The 22,958-nt window shown below is 45.6% G+C and overlaps 1 long non-coding RNA gene across 1 annotated transcript; it reads right to left on the reverse strand.

Annotated features, from left to right (window-relative positions):
- Positions 1-5,888: 5,888 nt before the first annotated feature.
- Positions 5,889-9,656, reverse strand: LOC111095539. Its single transcript, XR_005357613.1, has 4 exons — positions 9,018-9,656; positions 8,446-8,501; positions 8,059-8,199; positions 5,889-7,316 (listed from the first exon to the last, which is right to left on the reverse strand). It is a non-coding gene; the product is annotated as an uncharacterized LOC111095539 (long non-coding RNA).
- Between the last annotated feature and the right edge of the window lie 13,302 nt (positions 9,657-22,958).

Below are 22,958 nucleotides of genomic sequence, written 5' to 3' on the forward strand. Positions count from 1 at the left end.
CGCCCCCGCCGGCCGCCCCCGCCCCGCCCCCGCCCCGACTCCCGCCGCTCGCCTCCCGCCGCCGGGAAGTGACGCTCCGCGCAGCCCATTGGGCGCCGCCCCGCCCCGGCCGCCCCTTCCGCCGCCCGGTTAAAGGGGCCCGCGGGCCGGAGCGGGAGGGGCCGGCCTGCGGGGCCGGGGCGCGCGGGGGCTCCTTGGAAGCCGCCCACGGTGTTTTCCTCCTCTTCTCCCCAAGCCTCGGCCTTGCAGAGCTCTTTTGCATCCGTGAAACAGTTACCTTGAGTTGTGAGGATTGAATGAATGAATAATCCAGATTTGGGTCGCGCACAGCGTCGAGCTCTAAACCTGCAGGAGGTCGGGCAGTCCTAGACTCATGAAGTGGATCTACCATTTATCTCCCTGCTGTGCCTCTCTGGGAAAGACACTTGGCAACTCTGAGCTTTCCACGTCTGCCCAAAGAGACTGATGACATTTGAAGGGCTTTTTTCTGGGGGTCGGATGAGAAAGCTGGGAGACTGGCTTAGTGCAGTGCCTGGCACCCGGTAAGGGCTCCGTCAGCCCAGGTGATTGCGATGGACCACCTGGCTGCCTCTGCTAACATTCTTCCACTTAGGGCTCATCTGAACGGTTTTCACTGAGAACTGGCTGTGAGCCAGGCCCCTACAGGGCATGCGGTTGTCTCACGCAGATTGCAACCTGCTGCTCTGTGACTTGGCCCCCCACACAGACCTCGCTGAGCCTCAGCTTCAACCTGCAAAATTCACAGATAATCAGCATCTCCCTCCAGGATGGGTGGATTAGAGGAGATGGTAGTTGAGGTAACACAGGACTGGTATAAAGGAAACTACTTCTGAACTTCCCCTGGGGTAGTCTGGCCCCGCCTCCGAGGTTTCTGTCACAGGGCTTGAAAAATCCCAGGGGAGGCAGGTGAGCGCTCAGGATCTAAAAGCAGGACCAGAGGGCAGTTTCCTCATCTATAAATAGAGGTAAATCACAGCACCTGTTCCTCTGGGAGGATTCAGAATGCACAGTGCCAGCTCTGGGTCTGGCGGGTGGGAGCAATGAACCAAAATCTTCCCCTGGAGCATACACAATGGCCTGACCAGCTGCCTCTCCCTCTCTCTGACCTCCAGCATTTCTTTCATTCATTCATTCATTCATTCATTCATTCATTCATTCATTCATTCATTCAACAAGTGGCCTGGCAGTTTGGAGAGAAGGAAATTATCCTGAACTGGAAGTCTAGAAAGGCAAGAAGGTGTGAGGTCCTTGTGTGGCCCGCCACCAGGCTCAAACCACTCTTTGCTGGCCCTGTACAGGAAGGGAGTCACACAGAGGTAGCTTTTGATCACATGTCCCCCCTCCTCAAAATGTGGTCCACAGTCTCTCCGGTGGTAGTCCACAGGCCAGCTGCTTGGGCATCATGGAGCAAATTCTGGGTATGCATTTAGCATGATCTCCGGGAGATTTGTTGGCACATCTAAGTTTGAGAGAGGTGCTGCTGCAAAGGACCTTGTTCCTGGAAGCCGAGAGGGGTAGGGTTTGCTTGGGCTATTCTTTTTGCCTGGAGCACTTCCTTCTTTGTTCTCTCACCCTGCTACATGGGCAGTCCCCCAGTACCTATTCTCCCTTTCTTCATAACTGTAAACCATGTGAACAGCACCCAGACTTTGGAGCCATACCACATGGGTTCAGGGTTCATGTTCCAGCTTCTCCACTTACTGACCCGTTCCCCCATTTGTAAGTGTATCTCAGTTTCCCCGCTTGTAAAATGGGGGCAATAGTAGTACCTTCCTCACAGGTCTATTGTGAAGACGAAATGAGTTGATATGTGTCAAGGACTTAGGACTGTGCCTGGCATAGAGTAATGCAAAATAGGGTTGACTGTCAGTATTATTTTTCCATGGTGATGGAGCTCCAATTTTTGGCTGGTCATATAGGTGCTCAGAATAAAAGTTGCATTTTTCAACTCCCTTGCGACTGACTAGGTGTGGCCATGTGACTAAGTTCTGGCCATTGAGATGTATGGGGGAAGCATCTTGTGGCAGCCAGAGGGATAGATGGTAAATATTACCCTCTCCTTTCTCCATATGGCTGCCCAGAATATGGATGCCACCATCCTGGACCACCTGGTGAAGGTCATACAGAGCAGAGCAACAAGATAGAAGGAACCTGGATCCCTGTCATTGAGGGGCACAGTATATGTCCTCAAACATCTTCCCAGACATCTAAGCGAGAGAGAAATAAGCATCCCTATTGTTTAAGCTACCTTTATTTTGGATTTTCAGGCATTTGCATCTGAACCTAATGCTTATACACCTGTTCAGACTGATGAAGTACTCAACAGCTCAAATATTATATGCAGAATTGGCCAGGCTCGCCGTTATATGTTCACATGGCACCTTGGGAGAGTATGTCACAATTTGTGAGTATTGTTAATTGGCTAATATCTACCTTCCCATCCTGACTGGAAGCTCTCCAGGGAGGATAGATGGCTGTTTGCTCACTCTTATATTCCAGCATCCAACCAGAGCCTGCACATGGCAGAGGTACAATGACTATATGTCAAAGGCTGGATAGAGGCTTCCCAGGGAAGTAGGCCTTCCCACTGAATAGAGAGGATGGGGAGGGAGCACATCCACAAGGATCTCTGGGGGCTGTTGGGGGTCTTTAAGTAGACCAGGCTGCCAGTCCCAGGTAATTCATCTCCCCAAAAGACTAAGATGGGACTAAGGAAATCAGATTATGTGGGAAAGCTCTGGATCTCTTTGACCTAAGGAGTGACTTAATTAAAATTGGGTTTTAGGATTACTAATCTTGTAGGACCCTATGGTAGTCAGCCACCAATGTTCTTCCTCTGAAGTTCCCATGCCCTTGTGCAATCCTCCCACAACAAACAGGACTGACTTGGGTAACCAACAGGACATTGCAGAAATGACAGTGTATAACTCCTGAGCCAAAGTCACAAAGGGCATTAAGGCTTCCATTTAGGCTCTCTTGAATCACTTATTCTGGAGGAAGCCAGCTTCTTTGTCACAAAGATACTCAAGCCCCACATAGAGGGGTCCGTGTGGCCAGGAGCTGAGGCTTTCCATTATTGGCCACGTGAGTGAGCCATGCTGGAAGGGAATCCTTAGTCCCAGTCAAATCTTCAAAGCTACATTTCTGACCTATAGCCTAACTACAGCTTCACAAAACACCCTGAGCCAGAACCACCCAGCCAAGCTGCCTCTGAATTCCTGGCCCTTAGAAACTATGTGAGATAATAAATGCTCATTTTAAGCTACGAAGTTGTGGGTCATTGGTTACTCCGTGGTAAAATTAATACAGGCTCTATCCCCACTTGGTTTTCTATAAGTACCTTCTTTTTTTTTTAAGATTTTATTTTATTTATTCATGAGAGACACACAGAGAGAGGCAGAGACATAGACAGAAGGAGAAGCAGGCTCCCCGCTCCCCAGAGCCCGATACAGGATTCGATCCCTGGATCCCAAGGATCATGACCTGAACCAAAGTCAGACACTCAATCACTGAACCACCCAGGTGCCACCTGTTTTTCTATCAATACCTTCTCCTTGCCTTCCTCCACCTCACCCCCAGCTGGCCAGTCAGACAGTAGTCTAGCTGAGTGACCTGGACACATTGCTTAACTAGTTGGGTGTCTGAGTATGAAATGAAGGATAATAATACCTTATGCTACCTTTAAGGGCAGGAAGCCTTTAAAATTTCCACACTAATCAATCCACCTTCTGGTATTCATACCCTAGTGTAATCTCTTTCCTTAGTACATAAATTGGACTTATTGACTCACTTCTAAGGAACAGAATATAGCAGGAGAAATGGCATGTTATTCCTAAGACTGTTTAGAAAGAGATGGTGACATCTGTCTTCTCCCTCTTGCTGTTGCTTGCATGGGTTGCCCTGGGCAAGCCAGCCATGCTGTGAGGCAGTCTTTAGAGAGGCCCGTGGGAGTTAGCCGGCTTGTGAGACGCCCGTGTGAATCTCCTGAGACCTGACAACGGCCTGTAAATGAGCTTGGAAATGGATCCTGCAGCCTCAGCTGAGCCTTGAGGTTATTGTGGCCCTGGTGGGCAGCTGGATCGGCCCAGCGGCATCTGTCTGACCTGTGTTTGGATCCTGGGAGATTAACAGGTGTTTGTTGCTTTAAGCTATGAAGTTTGAGGTGATTTGTTATACAGCGTAACAAATACGTGGTCCTAAAAGTATACTGTGAAAATGAAGTAACATGTGTCTAGCATGCAGCAGGTGCTAATTAAATGATTGCTAAATGAATCAATCAATAAACAAATGAGGACACCTGGGTGGCTCAGTGATTGAGCATCTGCCTTTGGCTCAGGTGTTGATCCTGGGATTCTGGGATTGAGTCCCATATCAGACTCCCTGTGGGGAGCCTGCTTTTCATTCTGCCTATGTCTCTGCCTCTGTACGTCTCTCATGAATAAATAAACAAAATCTTTTTTTTTAAATCCATAAACAAATGAATGTTTGATAACATAGAATGTTCCCTGAATCCAAATGCTCATTTGCCTCCACCCCCCTCCTGCCCAACACATTACCAAAAGGTGTTTTAAGCAGGGGAATGGCCAGTTCAGATTTCCTTTTCTGTAATGGGAGACTGGTTTGTGTTCCATGGGTGGGGCTGGTTTGCTGTGGTCTGGATGGAGAGAGATTAAGAAATAATAATCTTTGTCAGCTCAGAGAGGTCTTAAGGGTAACTTAGTCCTCTGAACAAACAACTCTTCTTTCTTGCTCTATTCAAATCTCCTCACCAACCAGAAGACATTCATTCATTATGACTTATTCACTGAACACCTCTTGATGATAGGACCTCTGGATGAACATGGCACATGCCTGCTTTCAAGAAGTCAGGGAGGAGGTGAACAACAGTGTGGTATCAATACAAAAAGCCAGGGTCAGGGTACTAACTCCTTGTGCAGATACAGCTTCATGTGGTAAGCACCATGGTATAGGCAGTACCAGAGGTCCCGGGAGGCCAGGGAGGGGTCCGTGATTGCTCCCATAGGGATGAAATGGTCTGAACTCTTTCAGCTGAAGGTGAAATAAATCATCTCAAATCAATGCACACTGTCTCAGGGGGAAGAAATCCAGGGGTAGATTTGGGTTTCAGGCACAGTTGGATCTAGGCACATTGCATCAGGAATCTGTCTCCATCCTAGTCTCATCTTTCTTCTTTTGACTTCATTTCAAGGTAGCCTTGCCCTTTGTGGTGGCAAAATGTCTGCCTGAAGCCCCAGGTTGACATTTTCCTGCTCAGCAACTTCAGCAGATGATGATGACCAGTTTCCTGATACCTCCAGCAAAGTCTCCTGGGTTGATCCACAAGCACCTGGCTTAGGTCTCAGCCCTGACCTGTGGCTCCTGGAGAATGGAGTGTGCTGAACACCAGCCTCTAGTGCCTGGAGTGGAATTAGACTCATCCTTCACACACCTATTCAGATGGGAGAAGGGTGGCTTCCTAAAGAAACCCTAGATGGGAAGGTTTCTGGGATAGATGGGAAGGATGCTAGGAGGCAAAATCACCAGGTATCTTATCTAGGGATCAGGGAATGTTAGCTGGACAGGTAACCATGTGTGCAGAGGGGGGATGTGTCTCCTGCCTCAGCACCAACCTCTGTATCCTACACAGGTGCACATTTGGTGGGAGGATACACGGGTGCAGTGTGTTCAGTGTTCCCATTTTGTATTAAGTGCCCAGGTGTTCCCCCACAGCTATGCAGGAAACTACTTGGTCACCAGCCCCTGGCAGATAACGTTATAGCATTTTCTTTCTTTTTTTTTCTTTAATTTTTTTAAAGATTTATTTATTTATTTATTCATAGAGACACAGAGAGAGAGAGAGAGGCAGAGACACAGGCAGAGGGAGAAGCAGGCTCCATGCAGGGAGCCCTGATGTGGGACTCTATCAGGGGTCCCCAGGATCACGCTCTGGGCTGAAGGCTGCACTAAACCCTGAGCCACCCAGGGCTGCCCCATTATAGCATTTTCAATGCACATGAGGAAATCTCAATTCTTTGGATTCTCTTTTTCTGAGCCTCACCTTCTTCCTTTTTCATGAGTCGTCACTCTACCTCTGAATCCAGATAAATCTAGGCGGGTCTGATTTCTCATGCGAGGTGCAGTTCAGTCTTATGTCTTCCTTGAGATCCATTTGCCTGACCTCATTCTCCTTGGCACATTAACTGTTCACTGAGCTCCTGCTCCATGAGTCTCAAAACCCGATGTGCTTTGTAGTGTGCTAGCCTGTGTTTCAGGCTCCTCCATTCTCCTGTCTGTGTGACCCTGGGAAAGTTTCTGAACCACTCTGTGCCTCAATTTGCTCATTGGTAAACTGGGTTAGTAGTGCTCATATCATATTAAATGCCTTGATAGAGGGTCAGCACATAGTATAGGTCAGTAAAATTGCAATTTGCCCACACCCCTCCACTCTGAGAACCCTAGGGAGGGTGAATGCAAAGATAGTGGCATTTGGTCCAGCAGAAAGGAGGGCTTTGTGTTATACACATAGAGTGGACCTCTGGTCAGCCGAGGGTGTAACCTTTCATCCACACTTTTCAAGAGCTGTGAAGGTCACCTATCTGAGGTCTGAGGTCTCCCCCAGACAGTGCTAGCTTCTGCCTCCAGGAGTCACCTCCACAAGCCACGTGACTCAATGCCACCTGCTCACTTTCTTTATCTCTTTCTGACCCAGAGCTCACCTGGACCCTTTCCTTCATTGTCTATGGTGTGGCTTGAGGTGGGGTGGTGGGGTGGGGCCTGTACAGCCGACACTCAGCTGTGCCCCCACCCCTGAGGGCTTCTCCCTCCATTCCCGTTCCTCGGCTAGACCTGGAAAGGCCTTCATATGGCCTAAAGCATGGCATTTGTGTCACAGCATATGGGTATCTCCATGTGTTGGCAGTGCTGACGTCTAACCCGGAGCAGGTAGGTCTGTTCTCCTAGCTGATGACTGTGCCATGCTTCCTCAAGGTGAGCTGGGGATTGGCAGAGTGTCAAACCAACTTTGAGGAGGAAATAGAATAGGGAGGTCTGGGTGTGGCTCCATGTCACTGAAGCAAGTCCCTTCAGCTCCCTGAACCTCAACCTCTTTCTGTGTAAATTGGGGATCTTTGAGGAGTAGAGGTCATTTGTTCATTCATTTGCAAGTCAATGATGCACCTGTGAACAAGACAAGCATGCATGTGTTTAGCACCCCCTAAATAGTGATAAATATACCAAAGTCCAATAATAATATGTTCTTGGTGTCCCCAGCCAGGTCCACACATTTTCCAAGGAGCCTGCAAAGAGAGAAAGTCCAAATGAAAACCTGGTTCACCGTGACCCCCAGAGTTGCCTGACAAGAGATGAGGTCAAAGGTGGAAGAGAAAGCTCTGAGCTCAGAGAGCAGGATCCTACGCCTAGCTCAGCTGGTTCCTTTCTGCATCACCATGGGGTCCTCTCAGTCCCTACTGTAGCCTTAATTTCCTCCTCTGCAAAATGAACGTGGCACCCAGGTCACAGGATAGTTGACAAGGTCAAGTGTTTATCTTGTGGTTGTATCAGAGCCCCCAGTACTTTCAATCTGGTTCTAGCTGGATCTCAAGTCTCATCCCCTCTCTGGTCTCAAGGCCATATCGGTGAAGTGAGGAGATCTGTGGGAACAACCAGGGCGTCTCCTTGCTGTATGAGTTTATTCTTTTTTTCTTTTTTTTTTCATTTTCTTCTCCTTTCCAAAACAAGTACATTCTTAGCAGACCCTAGATGTGGCTTCCTACTGAGGTAAATTCAAGAAATCCTGACTGAGCCCCAGGAGGTGTCTGGGTATTAGGAGTATAGATGTCAGCTGGGCCCTCCTCTCCAGAAGAGTCAGCCCATCAAATGACCTCCTTATGCCCTGCCCACCCTCTCACGAGTCATATAGTCCTCAAGAACTCTAATCTGGCCTAAATCAGAGTTATTAAAGTAGAATTAGCTTTCGTGATTTATTTTGTTTTCATAAACAAATTAAAAGAATAGTAATTACTTAATTTAAAAACTAACCTATGAAAAGACATTCAAACAGGATAAAGAGTCCACAGTGAAGAGTAAAGCCTCTTGTCCCCCCCACTCCCCAGCAGAGGTGACCACTGCTGAAAATTTTCTTTACTGGACTGGGTGGCTGGTGATGATCTCAGACTTTCCCTGGAAAGAAAATGGACGCAGACATCTCTCTGCTTTCCCAGCCAAATGCTCTGAGGCCAGGAAGGAGGAACAAGAGTGGGAACTTCCCGAGAAGTTGAGGGTCCACCAAAAGGCCAGAGGGACGGCAGTGTCCTCAGGGGGCCTGCTGGGAACCAAGGTCAGTCCTCTGGGTGGGCTCAGGGGGGATTTTGGGGTCAGAGTTTGGCTAAAAGAGACCTTCAACCCACTTCCAAGAGACCCACTAACCTTGTCAGAGAAGGTCTTCTACAAATATTTGTTGAGTGACTATGATAGGCCTCCAACTAGGATTAGAATTAGGGTGAATTAGGAAATAGAACTGGAAAGACCCCAAATCTTACTATGGAAGCAGGCAACAGGGAGAGAACATTGGCTGCAAATCTACTCTCTGACAAGGGCTTTTGTCAGGCTATTTTCAAATTAAGTTTTAAATACACAAATAGTGTAGAACTGCCTTTTCCATGTAAAAATGAAAACTTGATGGATGAAGTGAAGCCCCCCCTTTGCTCTCTAGCTCCAGTCTTGGTTTCCTTCTGCCTCTCCAGGGGTAACCTCTCTTTCAATTTGGTATGAATCCTTCCAACTTTCTTCTCTGCATTTTTCATACATATACGTTTTCTTTTCCTTTGAAGAATAATGGGATCATATGTATTATTCTGCCATTTAATCTTTGGATCAATAATATATCTGAGAGATTTTTTTTTTTCAGGTGAATACAGATCAACCCAGAGCTCAGAGTATTTCACATTAGCCCTACTACAGATGATCACATAGTGGCTCAGAGGATGTAAGTGACTCACCACAGCTGGTGAGTAGTGCAGCAGGATTCAGACGTGGACAGGTCTTTCCAAATTTGGACTCTACCTGCCCTTTACCTAATCTGCCTGTGGTTTATACCCTAAGTTTCCTTTGGTTTATGATGTCATCCATTTAAAGGAGACTGATCATAAGGCATGGGACAAATTGGCCACCTCTTTCCTGTTAAAATACCTCCATGGTTGCCCAGTACCCAGGGCCTGGGTATAAGTCCCCCGACCTGGTGAGAAAAGATCTTCTATATAGGGCTCCTTATAAATTCTCCAGCCTCGGGCAGCCTGGATGGCTCAGAGGTTTAGCACCGCCTTCAGCCCAGGGCGTGATCCTGGAGACCTGGGATTGAGTCCCACATCTGGCTCCCTGCATAGAGCCTGCTTCTCCCTCTTCCTGTGTCTCTGCCTCTCTCTGTGAGTCTCTCATGAATAAATAAATAAAATCTTAAAAAAAAAATTCTGCAGCCTCCCCTGCTCAATGCTCCATTCAGAATGCACCAGCATCTCCAAGCAATTAAGTTAATTCTGGCACTATCCACGTAGAGATAGCATCAGATCTCACAGCTTAAGGACTCGATTCTGCAAGACTGCCCCACTGCAGATGTCATTCCCAAGTCTGGGATTGTCATCTGTGCTTCTGAGTGACTGGCTGTAAGTGAGAGTTTCCTGAGACCTCCTTCTTGGGTTGAATTAATTTGCTAGATTGGCTCCCAGAACTCAGACATTTACTTATTTTTACCAGTTTATTATAAAGGATACTGATGAACAGCCAGATGAAATACATAGGGTGAGGTATGTAGGAAAGGGTGAGGAGCTGCCATTCTCCTGTGAGCACCGCCACATGTTAACCAACATGGAAGCTGTCCAAATGCTGTCCTTTTGGTTTTTTATGGAGGGTTCATTACATAAGTATGATTGGTCAAATCATTACCATTAGTGATTGAACCGAATTTCCAGCTCCTCTCCCCTTCCTGAAGGTGGTGGAGGGGGCTAAATTACAACCCTCTCATCAATCTTGTGTTGGTTGCCCTGGAACCAGCCCCATCCATCCTTAGGGGCTTTCCAAGTCATCTCAGTAACATAAACTCAGGAGTGATTGAAAGGGACTCGTTGTGAATAACAAAAGACAACTTTATCATGCTTATCGTTTAGGAAATCCTAAGGGTTTTATTTTATTACTTTTTTAAAAGACTATTTATTTTAGAAGCAGAGTATATGTGATCGGGGTAAAGGGGAGAGGCAGAGAGAGAGACAGAATCTTAAGCAGGTTGCATGCTGAGCACAGAACCAATGTAGGTCTCAATCCTATGACCCAAGCTGAAATCAAGAGTCAGGTGCTTAACCTGCTGAGCCGCCCAGGTGCCACAGACTCCTAAGGGTTTTAGGAGTTCTGTGTCAGAAACAGGATGAAGACCAAATACCTATTTCTTATACCACAATATACTCCAGAAAAAAAATAACTAGCAAGTCCCCTCATGCCACACAGTTATTTCTTCTCCAAATCCTTGGCCATATAGTCCTCCCTGCCTGATAGACCAGCTCCTCACCCTAACCCTTCTTTGCCTAGTTTACTCATCCTTTACACATTTCTATGTATCCTTTGTGACATGATAAAGGGCCATCCACTCTTGGTCACCCTCCCAGTCACGCCCACCCCCACCCCAGGCTAGGTTAGCTGTCCCACCTCTGTGTTATGGCCCACAATGTCTTTTACTTATGGATGTCAAAACATTTTCCATCCTATTCTAACTGCCATTATATATCTGCCTCCCACTTTTGAAGGTGAGCTCCTTGAAGTGAGGGTCTCTGTCTCATTCCTCCATACCTCCAGGCTCCAGACAAGTCCTGTGCTCATGGTGGGCATGGCCAACATGTTTGTGGAGTACAGATATACCTCAAAATAGTGAACAATGGTGTCTATTGTCTTGTGTTGAGCTTTCAGTGATGATATGAGAGAGAGGAGGTTCATAGGATGATAGTATAAAAAGAAAAACTCAAGCTCTCTTGAATTAAATTTACCCAAATGGCAGTCTTGCTATCCAAATGCATGGTGACTGTGTTGGATCATATTTTCTCAAACCATCTTCTAGCTCAACTCTTCTCTTAGCTCTGTAATGTTCCTCTTTTCTTCTCTTTCATCTGGTTTTTGAGGCTCCTGAAAGGGGATGCATGCCAAAGTTTTCATCTGAAATCAATGCTGACAAGAGCTTGTTGAGCCTTGTGGCTTCATCTCCATGGTTACATCCCTTGTTTCAAAAGGCATTAAAACCCTTTGCCCACTCTTGAGACTGGCAGGGTTTTCCTAAGAAGGACTGGGGAGTTTGCTTTTAGAGGAACCATTCCCCTCCTCGAGATTGCAGCAAAAACTCATTATCTCTTAATTAGCATTTGCCTCTTGCCTCAAAATTTTAATGTCATCTTCTGTTGCTACTAGAATTAAGGGAAGCCCAAAGCTTTCACCCATTTCCCCTCACTTCCTTTTTCTCTGAACAAATCTGAGGGAAAATCTCTTTTCGTTTCTTTTTTTCTTAATGTAATTTAATGCTTCTTTCGGGCAGCCTGGGTGGCTCAGCGGTTTAGTGCCGCCTTCAGCCCAGGGCGTGATCCTGGAGACCTGGGATTGAGTCCCACATCAGGCTCCCTGCATGGAGCCTGCTTCTCCCTCTGCCTGTGTCTCTGCCTCTCTCTCTCTCTCTCTCTCTCTCTCTCTCTCCCTGTCTCTCATGAATAAATAAACAAAATATTTTAAAATACATATATAAATGGGCAGCCTGGGTGGCTCAGCGGTTTAGCGCCGCCTTTGGCCCAGGGCATGATCCTGGAGACCTGGGATCAAGTCCCATGTAGGGCTCCCTGCATGGAGCCTGCTTCTCCCTCTGCCTGTGTCTCTGCCTCTCTCTCTCTCTCTCTCTCTCTCTCTGTCTCTCATGAATAAATAAATAAAGTATTAAAAATAAAAATACATATATATATAATTAAGAATGGAATTTCTGGGTCATAAGATTTGTGTGTTATTTTTCAGTATGGCAGTCCCAATGTCCACTGTTGTTCTGTGAAAGGGAGGTATATGCAAAATGATCTCCAAAGGAGCTGTAAGACCCAAGAAAAAACCTGACAAGTCCAGCTTGATGAGAAGTGGTTTATTAAGGGGACTTATAGACAAAAGCATGCCTTGGGCATTTCTTGGGCAGCCACAGGACCCCACCTTTGTAAGACCTGCTTTTATAGCCTAGAGGCTGGAGAGTACAGTGCTGGCAGTCATATCTCCAGAACCAATCAAGGATGTATTTAAGGGTGTTGTTAGACAAAAAGAAAGAATGTGGGAGGGGGGGAGCTGTGCTAAAGAAAGCTTCAGGTCACAGAGCAGTCATTATGGCAGATTTGTCCAAGATGACTTCAGCACAGTTTACATACCTGTCATCAACAGTAGATGATCCTTCAAGCTGCTCTATAGCCTAACACTATTGTCACAGCTACAGTGTGCACTGGTTTGGTGGGTGTAAAACAACAATGAGGTTTTATTTTGCATCTTTATGACTAATAACAGGATTAAACATCTTGTCATAGGTTTCTTGGTCATATTCGTTTCCTTTTATCTGTAGAGTATCTATTTAAGTCTTTTGCTCATTTTCCTATTAGATTCCCTCAGTTTTATGAATCTGTAGGACTTTATTTTGAATACTAATCATTTATTGATTATACATTACAAATATCTTCTCCAAATTTATCATTTGTCAGTTTATCTCTTTTGGTGTCTTTTGATGAACAGAAATTACTTTAATGCAGTCGAATGTATTCAATTTTTTCTTTGTGGTTTCACTTTCTGTATTTTGCTTAAGAATCTGTCTCTCCCTGAAATCATAAAGATATTCTTTATTTTATTCTAAGAGCTTTTTTTCTCCCAAATTTATTGAGATATAGTTGATAATGTTGGGTAAATTTAAGGTGTATGATGTAATGATTTGACACACATACATATTGCAAAATGATTATCACAATAAGATTAGCTAATGCATCCATCACCTCACATAGTTACCATTTGTATGTGTGTGTATGAGTGTGTGGCAAGGACATTTGAGATCTACTCTCTCTGTTAGCAAATTTCAAGTGTACCATACAGCAAGTAAATATAGATAGTCACCATTATGCACATTAGATCTTCAGAACTAAAATTAGTTCTCATAACTGAAATTTGTACTTAAAAAAAAGATTTATTTATTTCTTTTAGAGAGAGAGCATGCAGACATGTGAGTGGGAGGGAGGGGCAGGGGAAGAAGGCAAAAGAGAATCTCCAGCAGACTCCCCACTGAGCATGGAGCACAACTTGGGGATCAGTCTCATTACCCTGAGATCATGACCTGAGCTGAAATCAAGAGTCAGACCTTGACCAACTGAGCCACCCAGGTGCCCCTAAAGTTTGTACCTTTTGAGCAACATCTCCCTGTTTCCTCCACCCTCAGCCATTGGTAACCACAATCTAAACTATGTTTCTAGGAGTTCAATTTTTTCTAGATTACATGTACAAATGAGATCATACAGTGTTCCTTCTCTGACTTATTTTACTTAGTATAATTCCCCCAAGTCCATCCACATTGTCACAAATGGCAAGATTTCCTTCTTTTTTACAGCCATAATTCTTATAAGATTTTCAAGGTTTTAAACTTTCATATTTAAGCCCCTGACTCCCCTGGGATTGATTTTTTGTGTGCTAAGAGGTATGTTTTTTCCATTTGGAGAGCGAATTTTCCCAGCCTTATTTACAGAATAATTGGTTCCTTAGCATTGGTTTTCAGGTCATCCTCAATCAGAAATCAGATTTTCTATTACATGTGAATCCCTCTATCATGACTTTTTATTCTATTTCATTAATATATTTGTCAATCACTCTACCAATTTCGTATGTTGAATGTGTTTGCTTCATCATAAGTTTTGATATATGGTACACTAATTCCCTGCCCAGAATTCTGCTTTGGGAGTGTCCTAACCTTTCTTGGCCCTTTGCTCTTCCATATAAACTGAAGATTCAGCTTGCCAGGTTATAAGAAAAACTAAGTTGGGCTTTTGATTGAAGTAGTATTAGGGTCCTTTAAGGAGAATTGCCATCCTATCCATGAACATGGTATGCATCTTCATGTATTTAGGTTTTCTTCAATGTCATTTAATAAATGTTGTAAGTTTCCTGAAAGGATCTTGACAACTTATCTTAGGAAACTTAAATTTGTGGTTGCTTTGGAAATAATATCTTGAGTCCATGTACTTCTAAGACATACTTGTAGTCATACTATATATAATGTGCTTTTGCCATTTATATCACATTATATCACTTTTTCATAGGCTTACTGGATATCAGTAGGGAGGAGTAACTATCTTGCTATTACTGGATCCCTCAGAATTCTGGTTTTCATTTTGCTCAAGACTCATAAGAGTCTTAATTTTTTCTAAGAACTTGGAGTTTGGAGTCTGACTACCTTGAATCACAATCCTTGCTCTCCCTCATCCTAGACAACATCCTTCACCTCACTGCTCCAATTTTCTTCATCTCTAAAATGAAAATGATGATGATACCTCCTTCACGGGCTGATTGTAATGATTTCATGAGATAATAGAGTCAATTGCCTAGCACAGAGCCTGGCACATAGTAAGAGCACAGTGAAAATTAGCTATTATTATTTCTTGACATAAACTTTTTACATCACTTCTAATCTGCTGGGTATCGATTTTTCTAGCTGAAATCAGGGTTTGAAAAATTGGACAACAAAAATTAAGATTTCTGTTTTCTGTTTCACCTTCTCTTTCTCTCACATTATTCCTCCTCCTGCCACTCTGCTTCCCACCCCCTACCACCATCCCCTGGCTAAATTCAGATGATTGATGTTGGATGAGGGCTCCTAGACTCTAGATGACAACAGAGTGGTGAATGAGAACATCTTCTGCTTTGAAGATGCCATCTCCAGGCCAGCTCTTGAATCTGTCCCCATTTCCCCAGCCACTGCCTGAGTACAGGTCTCATGGCCATTCCCTGATCTTCTTGCCTCTTGCCTCTCTCAATCTTGCCACATGAGAAAGACTTCTCCATCTCAGTTCCACCATCTGGTAGTGCCATCTCTATTTAGAGCCTTCTATGGCTCCCCACCACCCTCAGCATGAAGCCCACACTCATTAGTCTGCTTTTCAAGGCCCTGCATGATCTGGCCTCCATCCAATTGCTATCACTGACCAAATTCCTATTCAGTGTCTTACACATGTTGGTGATCCATGATACAAAATTAGTGGGTAAGAATCATTCTTCCATTCTAAAAGTGAGGACACTGATGCTCATTTAAGTGAAATCACTCCTCAGAGACTCACATGTAGAAAGTACAGACACAGGATTTTAATCCCAGCCACTAGCTCTCCAGCCAGCTTTATGTCCACTTACCTTGGCTCTCTGATCAACAAATGAAATCTTAGCTTAATCCAGTTTAACATGGAAATGACCCTGGGAACACACTAGTTTGAAGTCATTCATACTGCTTCTGTAGAGGTGACTAAGAGGATCTGAAATGGGCCAGGGAGAGGGTAAATGTCAAAAGAGTAGCTTGAGATAAAAGAGAAAGTGTGCCCACTGGCCCTTTTCATCTCAGGCTGAGTTCTGGGTGGGGAGTGAACTAAGCATGGGGCAGGGAGTAATGATGTGGTTAATGAGAGGAACAGAGTAGGGAGGGTGGATGAGGTAAAGGCTGAGAATGACGTAAGAGGTGATAAAGGAAGTGATTATGACCAGGAAATAAGTGTGCTGAAACCACCCTAGGAGGATCATCGAAATATTCCTGGCATCGATTGATACTTAAAAAATAGTAACAATTACATTTAAAAATCTTTGTGCCACTCATTTACCTGACCACTCAATCATTCCAATAACCCTGAAAATGGTTATGACTATTCCCTTTTTACACAGAAGGAAACTGAAGCTGAAAGAAAGCTTAAGTGAGTTTGCTTAAGGCCCTCAGCTAAGAAATGATAAAATCCAAAATGTGCTACAGATCTGCCTGGTACCCCAGCCATCTCCACTCCCCACCCCCCCCGCCCCCACTGCCCACAATGCGCTCTACCCATGTGCCATTCTGTGGTCATCTTTGTTCCTCCAAATGTGGCTGAGTAGTTTGGGGGCCATGTAAAGATCATAAATGTTCTGCTAGATGTAAAGTGTTCCAACAAGAAGGAAGAATTGAAGAGAAAGGCACTGGTGGTCCTGCTGTTAGGTGAACGCAGTATCAACACAACCTCACATTTTCTGGGCACCCAGGACCCATGCATTTCTTGCTTAAAAACTCCCTCGTCCATTTCCAGAGTCTACATAGGCCTCTTTCCAGACCCTACCTAACAAGGGTAGACCAAATATCTACTTTTAGCTATGACGGAGCCGGCAGAGTGATTGCAGGCTGGGATGTCCCCATATGGCTGTCCAGAGACTGGATCTAGGACAGGAAGGGAAGGAGGAAGAGAGTAGGCAGTGGTCACAGGCCTCCTTTTGCTCTGTCTCTGGGCCCCTGCAATGTTAGAGACAGGCCTGGTGGGGATATCATTATTTTTTAAAATATAAAATTAATGTAATGTACATGCCAAGAAGAAATTAATTGTTCAAAAGGTATAACATGGCATGTCAAAGCCTTGAGGCCCCCTCCAGAAATAAGGACTGGAAGAAGTTTCTTGTGAGTACAGGCAAGACCCAGAACACTGAAGGACAACAGTGCCCCAGCTGCTTATGTTAACACGTGCTCAGTTCCCTTAGCTTTGGTCTTGCCAAGTGAGAAATGGCAGGAAGAGCCCAGAGAAAGGAGAGGAAGCCTGGGTGTCTGAAGAGCAGAGAAGAGCATTTACAGGTAGAACTGGCAGTGGAGAGCTGGGAAGAGGTGGCGAGAAGGTTTTGGGAAGAGAGCAAGGGCTATTTAAGTGGGGTCTTCAGAAGCCTCCAGAGCTCTGTACAGTGTACCACCCTCCTACATCTCTATAGGAAGCCAGCAGTAAAACCTGTTCTTGAGACTTCCTTTCTTGGCAATTTGGTGGACCAGACCATTGTATACTCTTTATGCATATATTTCATAATAAGGAAAATTAAAAACAAAATCCAAACACTTGACAATACTTCAGGATTGTCTTTGTAGTTTGGGGGGGGGGTTGGTCAGGCTATGCTAAGACTAGCCTCAGTTCAGGAGCAAGGCCACTGGAGGGCTAGTTTCCACTGGGTAACATGTCTATACAGTTTTCTTTCTTTCTTTCGTCCCCCTTCCCTCTCTCCTATGCTCCCTTCTTTCCTTCTTTCCTTTTATCTATCTATCTATCTATCTATCTATCTATCTATCTATCTATCTATCTATCTATCTATCTATCTATCTATCATCTATCATTTATTCATTTTTTCCTGCAACCTAACTCTTAAAATTCAATGCTACCTCTGAAAGAGCTATGTCAGCCCATGATCATCTATTTCATTTCATCCAAAGGCTGCAGGTGTTAGGAGAGGCATATTTCTGGAGATTAAAGACATCTTATGTCCATGGATGACTTCTGCTGCTGGAAGGGCCTGCCCTCCATTCATTCAATTTTTTTTAATGCATTTATTGGGTTCTTGCAGTAATCCCTCACTTGGTTCCCCAATTAGAGTGTTTTCAGCACAGCAGCCAGCATGGTTATGTCTCTCCCCTGCTCACAACCCTCCGGCAGCCCCCTGCCAGCGCCCTTTCCCTCTCTTCTCTCTCAATCATGCTTCTCCAGCCACATCGACACTTTGCTGTTCTTTAGATAAGCCTACAAGCTCCCATCTCACAGTCTATGCACTTGCTGTTCACTATGCTTGGAACACCCAGCCACCCCCCATAGCAGTAGTGTTGCCCCTCATCTTCTTATCATATACTCATTGAGGTTCCTCCTGGCTGTCCTATTTAGAATTGCAACCCCTCCCCACCCCAAGCACCCTCCATTCTCTTGCCCTGCTTTATGTTCCTACCACACCTAGCACCACCAGACACCTCATGCATTTTACTTATTTATTGGTTTGCTGGCTGTCTCTCCCTCTTCCTGCTACCCAATGCCAGCTCCGCAAAGGCAGGCATTTTTGTGTGCTGCTTTTTCATTTCTATTTATTCCCAGAACAAGGCTGGCAGATAGGGGAAGTTCACTAAGTATTTCTCAAACAGAATCAAACATAGAAGTTGATGTCTGGGCAGCCCCAGTGGCTCAGCAGTTTAGTGCTGCCTTCGGCCCAGGGTGGAATCCTGGAGACCCAGGATTGAGTCCCATATCGGGCTCCCTGCATGGATCCTGCTTCTCCCTCTGCCTGTGTCTCTGCCTCTCTCTCTCTCTATGTCTCGAATGAATGAATGAATGAATGAATAAATAAGTAAGTAAATAAATAGTTGACGAATGTGGCTATGTTTCACCTTGGCTTGTTGAAGAGGGAGAAGCACTTTGACCCAACTCTGGAGGCCGTCCATGAGTTTGTCTTTTGCCCACTCTAGTCTCTTTGCTAGCCTTTTTGCCGCCTGCCCCCTGGATCCCTGCACACCCTGTGCTGCCCCCCTGGTTACATCCAGATTCCTTTGAAGGCTACACTTCTTCTCATGGGCTTCTGTCCAGACAGCCCTAACTCTGGATGACTTCTGGCCTTCCAGACCCAGGTGCTATTCCATCACCTTGCCAGGTGACATGACCTATGGGTTCCCCAACCCCCCTGGGCTCTCTTCCCTCTGTCACCCCTCACCAAAGAGGCCTGCTTCTTCCTCTGCCTCCCTGGGGGCTCCTGACCCGAGCACCTGGCACACAGCAGTGCTCACATGTGGGTGCAGAGTGATAGAGTGAATGGCTGAACGAAGATTCCCTGGGGGTGAGGCAGGATAGGGGGCACACACCTACAGCACGATATGGTCGAAGGTGGCTCTTGCCCTGATGCAATCATGAAAGAAATTCTCTATTCATAAAGGAATGGAGAAACAGATGAGCAATTAAATGCCTGAGTCCAGAGTAATGATGATTAAGGAATGTTGGGAAAGGACATTATTACAAGGCTCTGAAAGCATTTGAAAGCTCTCAGAGTTCAGGAGAGTGGTTTGGGCGGGTGGACCCAAGTGTTATTAGCAGATGCCAGGCCCCTCATTCCTACCCTGTTATGTCACTGTGAGCCACGAACAAGGCCAGGTGTCATCATTTGCACCCCACTGTAGCTCACGGCCTTTTGAAAGGCAACGACAGACAGATCTGGGGAAGGGGGTCCCTACAGGTGGCTCCTAAAGAAGGAGAATGTGATTTGTAAAATGGGATAACAATTATGAGATATTAAATTTGCCTCATGAATCAAGTAAGGCGATTAAATGAAATCCTGTTGGCGTCGTATGTGGTACGGGGCTCAACACAGAGTAAACCCTCACTAAATGGAGTAGGACATTGTTGGTGTGTATCTTCCTTCCAGAATGTCAACTCCCTGAAGTAGGAATGCTGTGTCTGTCCCCACGGTGCTCCCAGACCATGAGACAGTGCCTGGCACACACTTGACACTCAATACACAATTGTTGGGGGAATGAGCAAGCCGATTACGTAACTGTCTTCTGGTAAGAGATTCAAGAAGACAGGCTCCAGGGCCTGAGCACTGGGTTCCCAATGCACAGTGCCGCAATCTGCCCATTTCCCCGTTGGCCCTGCGCAGCCCTGACAGGCAGTGACTGCACAGGGCAGATGACTCGCAGAGTACTTCTCTAAATGCTCCCTGGGGCCAGCGGAATCTCCAGGGCCTGGCTCATTGGGACAGGCAGATGACTTGAGGCTCAGTGTGATCCACCTTCCCTTTAGCCCAGTGCTGGTCATTAGGCCTGCCAGTTCTTGAGGTTCTGCTTGGGGAAGGGAACGTAATGTGCAGTCCCAGGGAGGAGGGACTGGCCCCCTGCAGCAGAAATTGAACCTTGGCCTGTCCCACATGACAGCCTCTTTCTGAAGCTCACTCCCTCCCTCTCCTCCCCCTGAGCCCGCCTTCATCCTGGGAGGTGCTGGGGTTCTTTGCAGTGAGTCTTAGCAATACTGACTAACCCCAGGGCATAAGTTCATGGACTATCTGATGGTAATAATGACCAACTTTTAGTGAGCACTTACTCTGTGCCAGGTCCTTTGCTAAATGAAAAGACTTTATTTCACTTCCTCTAAAGAGACACTCAACTGTTCCCCAAACACTCTGTTTTTGTGATGTGGCTAGGCCTTCACATAGGCTATTCTTCAGCTTAAATGCTTTTTCTGGTTTTCTCCATCTGGTGAATGCTCACCTTTTAGCACCCAGCTCCTCTGTCACCGCCTCTTGGAAGTCTTCCTGAGTTTGTAACACAGCCTCCAGTGTGCCCCCTCAGCCATCATTTGGATCCATGTGTCTGTCTCCCCTTGAACTGTGGCCCCTCCAAAGCCCCAGACTGTGCCATTTTCACCTCCATATCCTGCTGTCCACCTCCATGCCCAGCATGTGGTAGGGGCATGTAAATGTCAGTTTTCCCCTTCTCAATTCCTTGGTACTTTATTTCCATTTCTTGTGTGCTCCTCATCCCTTTGCCTTCATGTAATATTTTTGTCTTTATTCCAAGAACAATGCTAGTTACGTTATAGGTAATTATAATATAAATCAAATGACACAAACGAATCAATGATCTTACCTGCAGGGTACCAGATAGGAGGCACTGAATTATTTGCCTGTAGAATCCATGGTTACCTCCGGCAAGACATCATCAAAACAGGCAGAGAAGGATAAAGTCAGAAGAAGGAAGAAAATGAGAGAAGGTGCTGGAACTAATATTTTTTAACACTTGAGTGTGCCAGGTGTGTGTTTGTTTCACTAACTCCCCATGACAATCCAGTGAAGTGAATGCTATGATTCTCTTTTAATAGACAAAAAGGTAAAGGCACAAAAAGGTGAAGTGACTTGCCTAAGATCACATAGTAAGCAAGTGGAAGAGCTGGGATCTGAGCCCTAGCTGGCCAGTTGCAACAGCTGGATGGAGAAGGAGAGGGTATCCCTATGCTATGAGAGTATGGGGCAAGTGGGGAGGGATACAGGACCATGGGGGAGAAGCAATGGGATAGCTGCTCCGTGGATCAGACCCAGGTACTTCCCCTGCTTTCCAGATGTGCCATGCCATATCTCCTCAATACAGATGTTTGCTGGCCTACAGACTCACCCCAGACTCTTCAACACATTTAATCACTTTTAAGCTCCACTTGTAAGTAGTGTCTTTCTTTTTTCTAATATCAGTCCCATCCTGAACACTTCCCTCTCTGTCCTAGACCAGGGTTTGGGTAACCATGACCCCACAAGATTGTGCAACACCCACTGAAGGCTCCAGAAACCCGCAACTTCTCAATAATGCTGAACTGGGTGAAATTTCCCAGTAACCACCTCCTCTGCCTGACTAACGCTTTCTTAGCTTGGCAATGCAATGTCCTATTTTTAAGGAGCCCAGTCATTTGGTTTAGATTCTTTATTTGTTTTATTTTAATGACCTTCTGAATCATTCATTTTTCTACTTCTGAACAGATTCACTTTTGGCCACTTCCTTGTATAGAAATCCAAACCTCCCTTTAAAATTCAGCACCAACAACCCCCTTCTCCCAAAAATTCTCATCTATACCATTCCCTCTTCAGGAAGAAGTATTCCCCTCCCCACTCTTTGTACCATTCATCTGGTATTTATTATATTGTGAGCATCATTATCATAACGATGACAATGATATGCCAGCCATTTGAGTTGCTTCTTTGTAATTCTCATGATGACCCTAGGAAGAAAGTAATCATGATTTCCATTTTACATGTAATGAGACTGAGCCTCAAGGAGTTTAAGCCTCTTGTTTAAGAGTCACAGGAAGTAAGTAAGCAGCTGAGATTCTAAATCAGCCCAGCCGGACCCCAGAGTGAGTGTATTGGAAGATACCCCTCTTTGTGGGAAGGGGTACCTGGCTCTTAGTGTGACGATGGTTTTGATGTCTAGTACTCCACACTCCCCAAACTGTAAGCTCTGTGAAGTGTTTGTTCCCTATTGCACTGAATGTATTAAATATCTGCAATAAATAACAGATGACTTCCTGTCCCTTCTATAGTGTTAATTGCTTGAAGTTTTGTACAATTCCACATTCTTACAACACCAAGAGCTTGGTAGCAAAACAATCAATGCACGTTGGATGAAGGAAGTAAGACATGGGCATGAGCTTGGAAGATTCCAGTGGACATATTTTCCAGCTGAAAATCTTTGCTAGGAAATTAAAAACAAACAAACAAACAAACAAACCTCTCCATAGCTCAGGACCAGTGCTGCTGCCAGACAAGACCTTCATATCAACCCTTTTTTGGGGGGGTTGAACTAACAATATCTTACAGACTAAGGGTTAAGTTCACTCAACATGCCTTTAATGGGTATCTACTGTGGGCCAGGCCTATGCTCCAGGTTAGTGCTGGAAATGGCTATGTGAGCAACTGGCCAAGCAGAAGTCCTTTGGGTGCCCTCACCCTCCCTCCATTCCTGCTGGGAGACAAGCTCACTACTGCTCTGGGACCAGGCAAGGGTGGGGCCTTGGTTATAGGGAAGGGAAGGTTATAGTCCTGTCTGGTCAAAGAGGACCAGGCAGGAGAGATCTCAAGAGGTCAGCAGCCTCCAAAAAGTGAATGCAAGCAGCAGAGTGGAAGCCTGGAGGAGGCTGGCTCATCCTCAAGGGATAAATGTGAAGACTAGCCTTTAGACCATGAAGTGACAATGCAAGAACTGGAGGAGTAGAAAAGATCTGGGAAGGATAATAAAAACAAGATGCCAATTGGAGATGACACATGGAGGCAAAGAGAGTTAGGAGTCCCCTTGTTCGGGGCAGCCCTGGTGGCTCAGCAGTTTAATGCCACCTTCAGCCCAGGGTGTGATCCTGGAGACCAGGGATCAGGTC

This window comes from Canis lupus, chromosome 4, assembly GCF_011100685.1.
Source record: "Canis lupus familiaris isolate Mischka breed German Shepherd chromosome 4, alternate assembly UU_Cfam_GSD_1.0, whole genome shotgun sequence".
Lineage (NCBI taxonomy): Eukaryota > Metazoa > Chordata > Mammalia > Carnivora > Canidae > Canis > Canis lupus.